The sequence below is a fragment of the Berghia stephanieae genome, chromosome 3 (genome assembly GCF_034508935.2).
Source record: "Berghia stephanieae isolate SIO BIC M18660-M18661 chromosome 3, UCSD_Bste_1.3, whole genome shotgun sequence".
NCBI lineage: Eukaryota > Metazoa > Mollusca > Gastropoda > Nudibranchia > Aeolidiidae > Berghia > Berghia stephanieae.
The window spans coordinates 80,243,009-80,255,911 of NC_088362.1; the positions used below are offsets into that span (position 1 = coordinate 80,243,009).

The window sequence follows — 12,903 nt, forward strand, 5'->3', positions numbered from 1 at the left end:
GTGACTATCCAATAAGACACATCCAAAAGGACCCCTCCCAAATCTGTAACATATAATAAAGAGAAACCTACCGCAACTATTGGGACGGGACAAAACAGTCCTAGCGTGTCCCGAGCCGCTGTGAATTGCTACAAAATCAACGGGACAAGACTGTCCCAGTCCCGTGCTCATATCGTTTGTGGTAGTAGAAAAATATAGCAGCCTTCCGCATTAGGACAAAAAAGTCCCAGACTTGGCGACGCCGTGTCAAAGTTGCAATGCCTGTCTTTATTTTCTGCATCCCTATGTTCAATATTACTACTATACTACTACTACTACTACTACTACTACTACTACTACTACTACTACTACTACTACTACTACTACTACTACTACTACTACTACTACTACTACTACTACTACTACCACTACTACTACTATCATTACTACTACTACTACTACTACTACTACTACTACTACTACTACTACTACTACTACTACTACTACTACTACTACTACTACTACTACTACCACTTCTACTACTACTAAAATTTCTACTGTCGCTTCTGTTACCGCTACTGCCACTGATGAGTATACTAATGCCTATCTCCCTTATATTTTGTATTTATGTCCAATTCCATTGTATTTATTTTCCAACAATAGTCCACGCTTTATATTATTTCATTTTCTATATTGCTTTACACAGTTCCTCCCCGCGTCCGCTTTTTTGACATAGTTAATTACGCACCTTTTGTAAATTTCCATTGCTCTATTTTAATTCGTGCTTCCTCACAAAGTAGTATACAATTTCTTGCCCGTCAATGTTATTGTTTATGCATCTTAACAACGCCACTGATTATCTCATTCGTCTATAGTGTTTCATTCATCCTGTTTTGTTGATAAAGGAAAACCCGAAACGTCCATTTTATCTGTTTTCGTATATTAAACTGAAGCTTACATTCAATTTCACATCTTTATTTATTTATTTATTTATTTATTTCAATTCTGAATATAAAAAAGCAAGAACAATTCAAAATATAATTCTATGTGATGAAACCATGTACAGAATGCATAGCAACATAACCATTTTCGGCAATTTAATAACGTATGTTTATAAATATAATTTAAGAAGTGTCACATTACTTTGTGACACAGCAGTAACGTGACTAAAACCGGTCGCACATCTATTCGGTAACTTGTGGGATCAATTATCTTTATCGTTATTTATTTCGGGAATTCTCAATAAAAATATTTTGTCCTGATGTAAGTCCTTCTGTGCCACATGGGCTCATTGCAAGACAAATTAAGTCCTTATGAGCCTTGTAGCCAATGGTGCAGGAGTTATCCCGATTTGATGATTGTTTTTTTTTTACGATAACTACCATGTTACTAGTGTGCATCTTTTGTGAGTGTGTCTCTGTCACTATTGTATAGAACAGTAAAGTTGGCTGGCCCATACGTAAACAATAACATTTGACGTCAAACGTGACCCAGATTTTTTTATAAATGACCCGAACTATGCTGCAGTTGACCTTTAGTAATGTCATGCGCATCCAACCAACTTTTTGTTTACATGTTGCTAAGGCAGCAAACTGAAGCTGGTCGTGAATAAATTCCAGCTGTTTACTCCGAGCCTGAGATAGCTAGGGAGGCCACGATCATATTATTTATAGCCAAAATGCTCCTTCTTTTATTTTGTAGGAAAACCATAATCATGGTTCCCCTCCTCCCGTAAACAAAACCATATCTATGTTCAGGGAAACTAAGATTGTTACTTGTTTTTGGTTAAGGTGGACCGTACTTTTTTATTTTTATTTTTTTTTTACAGCGTATCAAATGATCAAAGTCAAAGCATACGGTCAATGCAATGAAGAGAGTAAATTCGAATCTATCTCCTATCTCTTCGCTCAGATGACCATTTTGAACAGAAGACTACTACTACGTACTTCTACTATAACTGCACTACCACTACTGTATTATAACCACTGATACCACAAAACTAGACTGAACTTACGGACCGTATGGCTCAGCGGTACGGTTTTCGTCTTGTCACAAAAGTCGAGCAATGCCAATGCTAAGTGTGATCAGTAATAGGATGGATGACTAATCGTGAAAAATTGTGGTCCCCGCGTTGTTTCCCTGGCTAAGGCACTTTACCGCTTACCCCACTCGATTGAATGAGTATCTGGCTACAGAAATGACGGGTAGTGACAGGTTTAGTACACAAGGGTCGCTTAACAGGCTGTATGACAAAGAAATATGGTTCCATACGGCTTTTTGAAGTGGGGGGGGGGGGGGGGGGGGGGGGATAAATATGAAACATTGTGAAGCGCATTGCTCACGGCTATCTGAATCTGTAGAAATGCTCTGTATAAATATTCATATTTATGTACTTGGTCCAACTGTTACTATTACTATTTCTACTACTAGACCTCTACTACTAATATTATTATTAATAACAATAATAATAATAATAATAATAATAATAATAATAATAATAATAATAATAATAATATAATAATAATAGTTATTATTATTGTTGTTGTCAATATCACCGTTTAATGGTAAAAGTGTTAAAGATACTTGCAAAATGTTGGTGTTGTGTGTGTTGTAGCAATCGGCCTCCAGCGACGCAACTCTGTCTACAAGAGACGCACAAGACCGTGGCACTAAACATCCCTGGCATGCATTTAGTCATACAACATGAAAGCAACATTCACGGTAGCGTTAACTACGTCAAAGTCAAAGACAAATCATTAGTGACATACAACCAGGACATGACAGTAAGTGAGGTGGAAATTCTCAGAATTGAAGGCAGACACTTCAATGTGATATCTGTCAACAAACCTCCACCAACGCCATTCAAGTGGCCAGTTACATCCACCACTAGTGAGAAACCAATGATTGTGATAGGTGACTTTAACAGCCACAGCACCAAATGGGGATACAATGAGAACAACGAAGATGTAGATACTGTTGAGGAATGGGCTGACCAATATAATCTGACACTCTTCTATGACGCATGCATCATCCTTTTCAAGCGCTCGCTGGAGAACAGGTTACAACCCAGACCCTGCATTTGTGTCTTCCAGACATGTCAAAAACTGTCGGCAACCCCATACCAAAATCACAATCCGGACAAATCGCCATTGAGGTAGGATCAGTCATCTCTACGAGAACAAACAAATTACATGAACTGTGTTCGTGGACCTGGCAGCTGCCTATGACACAGTAAATCACAGGAAACTGCTCCTAAAGGTTGCAAGGGTAACTCGTAACACAAAAATAGTTGCAATAATAAAATCCCTTATGTCAAACCATCACTTTTTTGTGGAAATGGATGGGAAGAAAAGCAGATCACAAAAGAACGGACTCCCTCAAGGATCGGTAATTGCACCTATCCTTTTCAACGTTTATACCAATGACCAACCTCAGTTCGAGAACATCCAGGGGTTTCTATATGCTGTTGATCTGTGTCTCGCGTCCCAGGCCTCTGATTTCAAGACCATTGAGGAGAGACTAACGGATGTCCTGGAGCCACTCTCTGAGCCCACATTTAAAGAACTCACAAAATGCTAACCCAGGAAAAACTCGAGAGTGTGCTTTCCATATAAAGAGCCGCCAAGTCTAAAGAAAACAGGAAACTGAACATCTCCTGGAATGGGGACATATTGGAGAACAACACATTCCCCGTGTACCACGGTGTTACCGTAAACCGCACAATGTCCTTTTCTCAGAACGCAAAGAAAACAAAAGCAAAGGTGGCCAAAAGAAACAACTTCCTAAGAAAAGAGAAGAAAAACTTACACGGGGAGCAGATCAGAAAACAGTCAGGACAACCATACTAGCCCTCTGCTATTCAACAGCCGAAAAGGTCTCACCAGTCTGAGTAAGATCCTGCCATGTCAAAATAACACCTGCCGGATCATTAGAGTAACTTGAAACCGACTGCAGTTCCAGTCCTCCATCGGCTGGCTGGCATTGCACCTCCCCACATTCGAAGAACCACTGCTTCCAAAGCCCAGAAATATAAACAGAAAATGGACCCAAGGCACCTCCAACATGACCACAGCCCAATAAAAAGTAGACTGAAGTCGAGAACGAGCTTCATGACGGAAGAAAGCCTCAACCCTGACCATGCAGCTGTATACAGGATTTCCACACAGAGTGGGACAATCATGCAAATGAAGCTGTTGGAGATCCGAGAGAAGAACTGTCCTACGGAACCGAGCTCCCCAGGAATGAATTGGTAACACTGAACACAGCACGGGCAAAACTTGTGAGAACAACTGGTGGCATGAAAAAGTGGGGGCTGGTTGAGACTAGCTTGTGTACATGTGAATGCCCAGAGCAGACATCCTTAGAGAATGCCAGGATGGGCTCAGCTGCACTGACCATGACCTAAGAGTCTGCTCCCCAATGCTGTGGAGTGAGTTTGGTGTTGGTGCGACAAGCTATGATGATGATGACTTGCAAAATTAATAAGTCTTACACCTGGCAACATATAAAAAAAAAGTAAGATGACAAAGATTAAGATTAGAATGTTAGGATGATGATCATTTTAATATCAAAGTACTTTTGTAACCCGGCATTGCTAACTTTCATGTGTAACCCAGAATGAAAAGTTATTACAAAAGACGAATGCAAGATACAGTAAAATTACTTTAAACCGAAAGAAGCTAAACCGAAAAATACCTTAAACCGCAAAGAATGAAATTGTACTAGTTTCTTCATTATCTTTGTACTAATTCTTACGATGAACCGAAATACTTCTAAGCAGGACTTTCTTTAAACCGAAACAACTTGAGAGCACCTTCCTTTTTTCTCTCTCTATTTTTCTTCAAAAAGTCGGGAAGGTAGCCACACGTAATAATGCCCGGCGATATTAAACAAAGAGCGTAAGTATAAGATGAGGGTGATGGGTGGGGTGGGGGGTAGGCAAACGCTTCAATTACTGCACTTGGGCTTGGTCAACACACAACACCACAATCGCACAGACTGGAAAAGGAAGACAGCGGGTGACTGGCAGGCGAAAAATGAGGAAAGAGGGGGAGTTAGGGTGTAGAATCACGAAAGCGAGATGTTCTCGCTAGTGTGTTGATGCTTTGGAACTTTTCAACACGACAATAAGGAGGAGGGTGGTAGACGACTTACCATTGACATGCCATTTCATTTCCACTTTGTTTAAATGTGTGTGTGAGGGGGGGGGGGGGGGTGAGGTTCTATGTAATTAGGCCTTTGAACCTCATGGCAATTCAACAAAAGAGAGACGTGTAGTAGACAGCTTATCATTGACACGCCTTTTCATTTCCATTTCACTTCATCTCTGAGTAGCTGCGCATCATTCATTATCAATTATCGCACAAGAACTTTCGATCTTATTTTAGCTTTGCATTTTACTAAAAGATGTCTAAAAGAAAGCACTGTGCTTACACGTTTCAGTTTAAAATCAAAATACTATGTAAGTCGATAAAAAAAAAGTTGATCAAGACGGAGATATGTAGAATACACGGCATCCCAAACTCAACTCTTTCAACAGTTTTGAATTGAAAACAAAAACCCCCAAAAATATTTTTAAAACACAAAAAAAAAAAATAATGGTAACGAAGACTGCATTTATTCAACAACTCCATTTAACGAGAAACCCATGATACGATTAAATGAGCAAATTCCTTAAAAAGTTACTACCCTTGAAAAACATTGCAAAACGGGAACTTGCTTTAAACCAAAATGTCTTTAAACCGAAACGAAGTGGTTATTTGTACTACCACTACAAATAGCGAAAACTACCGCTTTTCACTATTTGTACTCCCAGAACTCTTATGTGTTTAAAGTTGCAAACCACCGCTCCTTTACCTATGCGTTTAAAGTTGCATTTGTGAGCTTTCAAGGAGTGAATTTTTAATTCAGAAAAGTGAGTGGAGCAGGCACTTATTGATGAACTTCACATATTATTCAACAATATATACAATACTGGGAAAATTCCAGAAGATCTCTGTAACTCTATTTTCATAGCAATACCAAAGAAAGCAGGTGCAGTCAGATGCGAAAATTTTAGAACTATAAGTTTAATAAGTCACATCAACAAAATACTGTTGCGTATAATTATCAACAGGCTAAGGAATAAGATTAACCCCGAAATCGCAGAAGAACAATATGGATTCCAACCTGACAGAGGGACAAGGAACGCAATATACCTCCTCCGTGTTTTAAGTGAAAGAGCTATACAGGTTCAGACCCCACTATACCTCTGTTTTGTCGACTACAAAAAAGCTTTTGATAGAGTACGCCACGAAGAAATACTAAAACAACTGCACTCCATTGGCGCTGATGAGAAAGACCTCAGACTCATGCAAACATTATACTACACCCAGCAGGCATCTATCAAAATCGGAAACTCTACAGGAAATTCCATTCCTATTAAGAAAGGAGTCCGTCAAGGGTGTGTTGCCTCACCAGATCTGTTTAATCTATACCAAGAAACAATCATGAGGGGCATAAATAATATGGAGGGAATAAAAGTAGGAGGTCACAACATAAATACTACCACTACAGATATCTTATCATTATAAAATATTACTCTCTCTCTCTCTCTCTCTCTCTCTCTCTCTCTCCATGAACATAACATACAAAACCCAATTTTCCGATAATAAAAAAACAGCCACCCCCCCCCCCCCCAAAAAAAAAAAAGTTTTGAAAAAGTATGGACGATGCATGCTGTGTCGGCCATAATAAAGATAATAACAATAACTGAATGAAAAGTATTTTTTAAAGGACACTGAGCCTGGAATGTCGTGAGTACTCGAAACCTCTTGATCATGATCTTGACAAAATTAGCAACCTTTTGACTGGGGATCGAACATTGAAACACCTGGTTTTAATCGCCTGACATGGAAGGCTGATTTAAATTATTTGGGGGGGGGGGGGGGGAATTAGTATTTTAATTTTTCTTAAGCCCTGTTATTGTTATTTTTCACAAAATAAAGTAATAAAGTTAAGTAATTCGCGGTAGCGACAAATGTGTCGTCAGCTGATGCACAATCAACAAACACACAACCCCAAAGCATGTTTAGTTATAAAAATAAGAAATGAATTAAAATGTGCATTTCGTATGCTTACCTTGTAAACTGAGTATTCTGTGACTTGAAAAGAGTGAAGAATTACCAAATTCCGTCAAAATCAACTTGTAATAATAGTAATAATGTGATTGTGATGAGATGAAGTGTTCACTTTTTGACTTCCAGATAATTCATTGTATATTGCAGTTCTATCCGTATAAAATGTTATATTTTTAGTAATTACGCAAATTCTATTTTTAGTAAGAGTACAAATAAGCTCTGGCGTTATTTGCAGTGGTAGTACAAATAAGCGTAGCCAAACCGAAATGGTTTAGAAGGTCCCGAAAATTTCGGTTTAAAGTAATTCTACTGTATTTAGATAAATTGCTAGTCTATCATTGTGGTAGACGTAAATGTATTAAACTTGCATATCCAATAACCTGTAGGTTAACAGAGAAGGAAGGGCACACAAGTTCATTGTAATTTGAAATTGAGGAGTTGGAGTCGGAACAAAGTTGATTTGCATTGAGTCAGAATTCAATCAAGTCTTAGATTGAAAAAAAAAGCCCAAAGAATCTTTCTTTAAAACAAGAAACAAAAAAAAAAAAAAACCCAAAAAACCTACAGCGTGCACCAGAATGAATAAAAACAGGACAGTCTTTACTGCATCAATGGAAATCACATCTTGCATATACAAGACCTCTAGTGCTATTGTGAGGACTGGTTCTCAGTCTCACCCGTCCTGCCGTATCTGAGGGCCATAACACAACTTGTGAAATCGAAATAAATTAAAAGCAGATTATAAATTTATATCACTTTTATTGTCATTTCATTCATATTCATGTTATTCAAACAGAAAATCATTTTTAAAAATATAGATAAGATGTTTCTCCATTATAAAGGTATGCTTGTATTCTCATCCTGTGAAAGAGAAAGAAAAAAAATAAAGAAAATTGATAATTATTACTGAAACTGTGTAGTTCCATTTTTTAAAATCTGTGATTTAAGAGCCTTGGCAAAAGCTTTGATTAAGAAAGGTTCTGATATGCAACATCACATGGTCCCATCTATCAAATTCTACTACCATTACAAATCAGCTACATAAATAGATTCATCAGTACTCTTATCTTGTTGATAAATTAAATTATAAATATAGAAAAGGATATAATAAACTTTTAAAAATAATTAGAAAGTTAAATGGTAGACAAGATAAAGAGATATTTGCCTATTTCTTTTTAAATTTCTTATTCATAACCAAGGAAGCGGGTTTCTTTTGCTATATTCTTCTTGACTTCCCTATGTAAATGTTTCTTTCGAGTGTATAACAAGCTCACAGGGCATTTGTATAAAGAAACAGGAGCCAATACAATTAAAATGGAGATACCACTGCCAAAAATTACAAAGGGATAGAAATGCATTGGTTTTAACGTGTATTAGACGCTGTCATTAGAAAAAAGTTTTTTAAAATCTTTACAAACTACAGTAAGCTGCTTTTAAAATTAAGAAACGCTCGAAAGCAAAATATGGTCCTGTTCTCTCAATCACCGCTCTCTAGTCTCTAGATTATACTTGGTAGGTCAATAAAGCTGAGAGGTTTTATGAAGAATATAGAATAAAAACATTAATTCCATTAAAAAAACATAGAAGGGTCCATAATGATAGATGAGGAACTCTATAAGATACAGTAACAAATGAAAGCCATTTTGATAATCTTGAAGGATATGACTCAATGATGATGATGATGATATAATAATAATAATGATACTTCTTCCTGAATATAAATTGTTTAATTCCCATGGTATAGGCAGGCCAATGCTTCCAGAACAATTAAAGGAATGCAGAGACTCATTCTTGTTGTAATGTTATTTAGATCTGAAAAAAAAAGATAAGCATGGCATCCTAAACCATTTTCCCATGGTCCCATAAAAAGCAATATCATCTCACACAAAATCATAAAGTAAAATTCATATGGACCAACCAATGAATAAAAGTTATAATTATCTTATTTTATCAATTATTATCATTGGATTTATTTAACTTTATATTTATTATTATTAATTAAATGCCAATTTGAAATTAAGGTAGCAATGTTTGAATGAATAACTGGATCTAACTCTACAAGTAAAATGTAAATGTGCAACTTATTCAGAGTTCATCAAGCACTTGTTACAGTCTGTTGCATCATGTTACAGGAAAAACTCCAGTTCCATGAGCCTTATGACTCTAAAGGACCAATTATTTCAAAGTAAGATGAAATACCATTTATTGTTTAAAGAAAGTTATCAAGCACTATTTAAGGTCTGTTGCTTCATGTTACAGAAACAGGAATAACTCCAGTTCCATGAGCCTTATTACTCTAAAGAACCACTTATTTCAATGTAAGAAGAAATACCATTCAATGTTGAATATATATAGAAATGACCTATTTCTTAATGGTTTGCTTATATTCAATAAAAACATTAGAAAACATAATGGACCTGGAACTCAGATACCACTAGGTTGTTAAAACCGTTGGGTCAGGTCTAATTTTATCAGAGATTTATGATCATGAAGGCAAGATTACATAACCAATGTCGATTAGCTTTTAAAAAATGGGCTTTTATTTACCTTCTGGTGAACTCATTTGATCAGTATTTCCTGTATTTAACTTTTTGATCACATAAGAAAAGTCTAATAAACATTGAATATTTTTTAATGCCTCTAGATTTCACTTTAAAGTCAAATAAAATATCTGATCACAAATAAAATTTTTGATAATTCGATCAATAGAGCGAGCTTCAAAATTGTTGACTTTTCATTTTTCAGACAAAATTTAGATAAAACATCATTTCACATATGGTGTTCCATATGAATTACAAAATCCTAAAAGCTTCTTCTCCATATAAAAACGTATGAAATAAAATTAGGTAATCTAAAGTAATCAGAGAGGTTTAGTTTTCATTTCAATCCAAGGTAAATCCGTAAAGAGTTGTGGGACCAGGCCCCTCTTGATCATTACCCCCAAAATAGATTGAACTAACAGGGATGTGTATAAGTATAAAACTGTAACAAAACCCCACGACCCCCCACAACACTCATACAAAAACTTAAACACAGTTTTTTTCATTTTCATTTCTCTTGAGCCAAGGGAAACTCGTTGCTCATTTTAGCTGCACAGATTCATTCAATCGCTCCCCCCCCCCCCCCCCCCCCCCCCCCTTTTTTTTTTTTTAAATCTTTTTTTTTTTTTTTGAGCGAGTCTATTCTTTTCTCCTTTTTTGTTTGGCCTTGTTCCGTTTCTGAGCATTAATTTCTTAAAATTGTTTTTATTTTTTTTTTAAATAAAAAAATATGTTTTTTTTTTTCCTCTATCGGTCTGGGAATAACCAATTTTCGTTATTGGCAGACCCTGTCTGGCAGGGACGGCTGGTAATAATGGGCAGGGTGGGCAAATACCAGCCTGTTTTTTCAAGTTATATGCTGTATTACCAGGTCCGAAATAATCTAATTTAAATTAGATAATTTCAAAAGTTAGTACTTAAACTTGATACTTCGTACTGAAATCAATTTGTGTGTATTTTTGATATATTGAGAATCACCATGCACCCCGTAATACATAAACCAGGATACGCTCCATCCTGTTCTTTTTTTTATCAACCCCCCCCCCCCCCCCCTTCTCCCCAACCACTCCACTCCGCCCACATCGTCATCCCATCGTCACGTCGCCTGACGCTGAACTCCGAGTTTGCTGTCTGGCCTCTCTAGTACTAGGTCGGGCTAATTCAAATGAGCCCACCTTATAAACTAAATGCAGATTTTGGCAAACGTACTTTTTCTAATTTATTGCCTTACTTGTGCTGGTACCATTGATGTAATGACATTGGGAAGATTCCAGTATTGAATTTAATTTATTAATTTACTAATATATCAATTTAGTATTAACTTGTGTTGTTTTTATATATTTGTTTAACCATTTAAATTTATTTTTTTCTCGTTTTCCTTAGTGCTTCTCAAAACTCATTTATTTAAATTGTTTTCTTATTTGATTTTGTTTTTTTTTTTTTTTGTTTTTTTAACAAATTAATTTGTTCTTTTTTTTTTCTTCAAATTCTTAAAGTAATTACCGCTGTATTTTTATTGCCATACTAAATATTTTTGCAAAACAATGTAATTTTCTATTGCATTTCCTCTAATAAAACAAAACACTTTTATTCAAAGGTCACGACTAAATAAATATATAAAATACAACCACCATTTTGGTTTTCTCAACAATTGAATTAGTATACGAGAAATACTCTTCTGAGTAAGGAGATAGTTGAATTCTAAGAGGAAATAGATACGTTTAAAGGTAGGGTGGGCAGATTCCGTACTTGCCCGTCCTGAAGCTAATACATAAGATGGTTCGCGACGAAGAGGCGGTAAGCTATGCGTTGGTTGGGGAAGGAGTAAAGATAACACGGTCGTTATTGTTATCGTCTAACGAATGCATGAGGAGAGATTGATAACATTCTTTTGTCTTAATTGTATTGTGTGAATTATTGGCAAAAGCCTAAGATTAAATAAACTTTGTTTTTGTTTGTCTTATTTTGACTATGGAAACTGATACTTGTCATAGCAGACCTGCCTACTTGAAATAGGAAAATAAAAATCGTAGTTTTCAGGGTTAATAAAATCGTAGATATTTTAACTACCCTTTAACAAAATCACCGGAATTTTCGTCTATTATAGGTATCAAATTTTAAAAAACGAGAAAAACTGATTGGAAACGTAATTATGTTGGTGGTGGTAGTAATGATGATGGTAATACTCGTATTATTATTGTTATTATTATCATTTGTTATTATTATCATTTGTTATTATTATTATTATTATTATTATTATTATTATTATTATTATTATTATTATTATAATAATAATAATAATAATAATAATAATAATAATAATAATAATAATATATAATAATAATAATAATAATAATAATAATAATAATTATTATTATTATTATTATTATTATTATTATTATTATTATTATTATTATTATTATTATTATTATTGTACGTATTGGTGGTATTACGATTTTTTTTTTTCTTTTTGTGTGTGGTTATTAATGGTATCAGTTTATTGTTTGGTTCCATTTATCATTTTTTTTCCATTTTCATGTATGTTGTCATCAAATTTTATGATTTATTGTCGAAAGCCTAAGATTGAATAAACTTTGTAATATCGTATTGTAATCATCATTGTCGACGACATCTTCGTTGTCATCATGACCATCATCATCATTAACAACAACAACATTAACATCAAGTACTACAATAGAAATAAAAACAATATCAACATCATCATATAATTTCCGTCATCGTCTCCACAACTATCATTCTAACCAACAGCACCATCAAAACCACTACCATAATTACATCCTCCCTCACCGTCTCCTCTTCCTCCTCCTCCTCCTCCTCCTCCACCACCACCACCGCTACCACTATTCCAACCACTACCACCACCGGCACAATCATTCTAACCACCAAGAGAGCAGTAAAATTATGCAATTTGAGCTCTGAATGAAACTCGAGTCATATCGCTGTTGTTGCTTCTCGATAAAAACTTTACAGTTACTACGTACTACTGAAAACCAGTAATGTAACAGAAATATTAATCTCGCAGTTGAGGGATTAAAGCATCTCTTTAATTTTTCGAGTGAACGAGATGGACTTGTATTGTGAAGGTGTTGTCGCATTATGTCTCCTCGCTTTAATTTTTTGTTGTATTCTCTTTCGTGATTCATTTTTGATTACGTTTGGAATAATTAAAATCTACTGGTATTGTCATTGCATTGTGAATGTGATTATTTGTGGTTGAAATAAATTTTTTTTAAGGCGAACAAAAC

General features: G+C 35.4%; 1 long non-coding RNA gene across 1 annotated transcript; it reads right to left on the reverse strand.

Annotated features, from left to right (window-relative positions):
* Positions 1-7,836: 7,836 nt before the first annotated feature.
* LOC144968570 (uncharacterized) lies at positions 7,837-9,112 on the reverse strand. The gene is made up of 2 exons (XR_013644608.1): positions 8,803-9,112; positions 7,837-7,958 (listed from the first exon to the last, which is right to left on the reverse strand). It is a non-coding gene; the product is annotated as an uncharacterized LOC144968570 (long non-coding RNA).
* Positions 9,113-12,903: the final 3,791 nt, after the last annotated feature.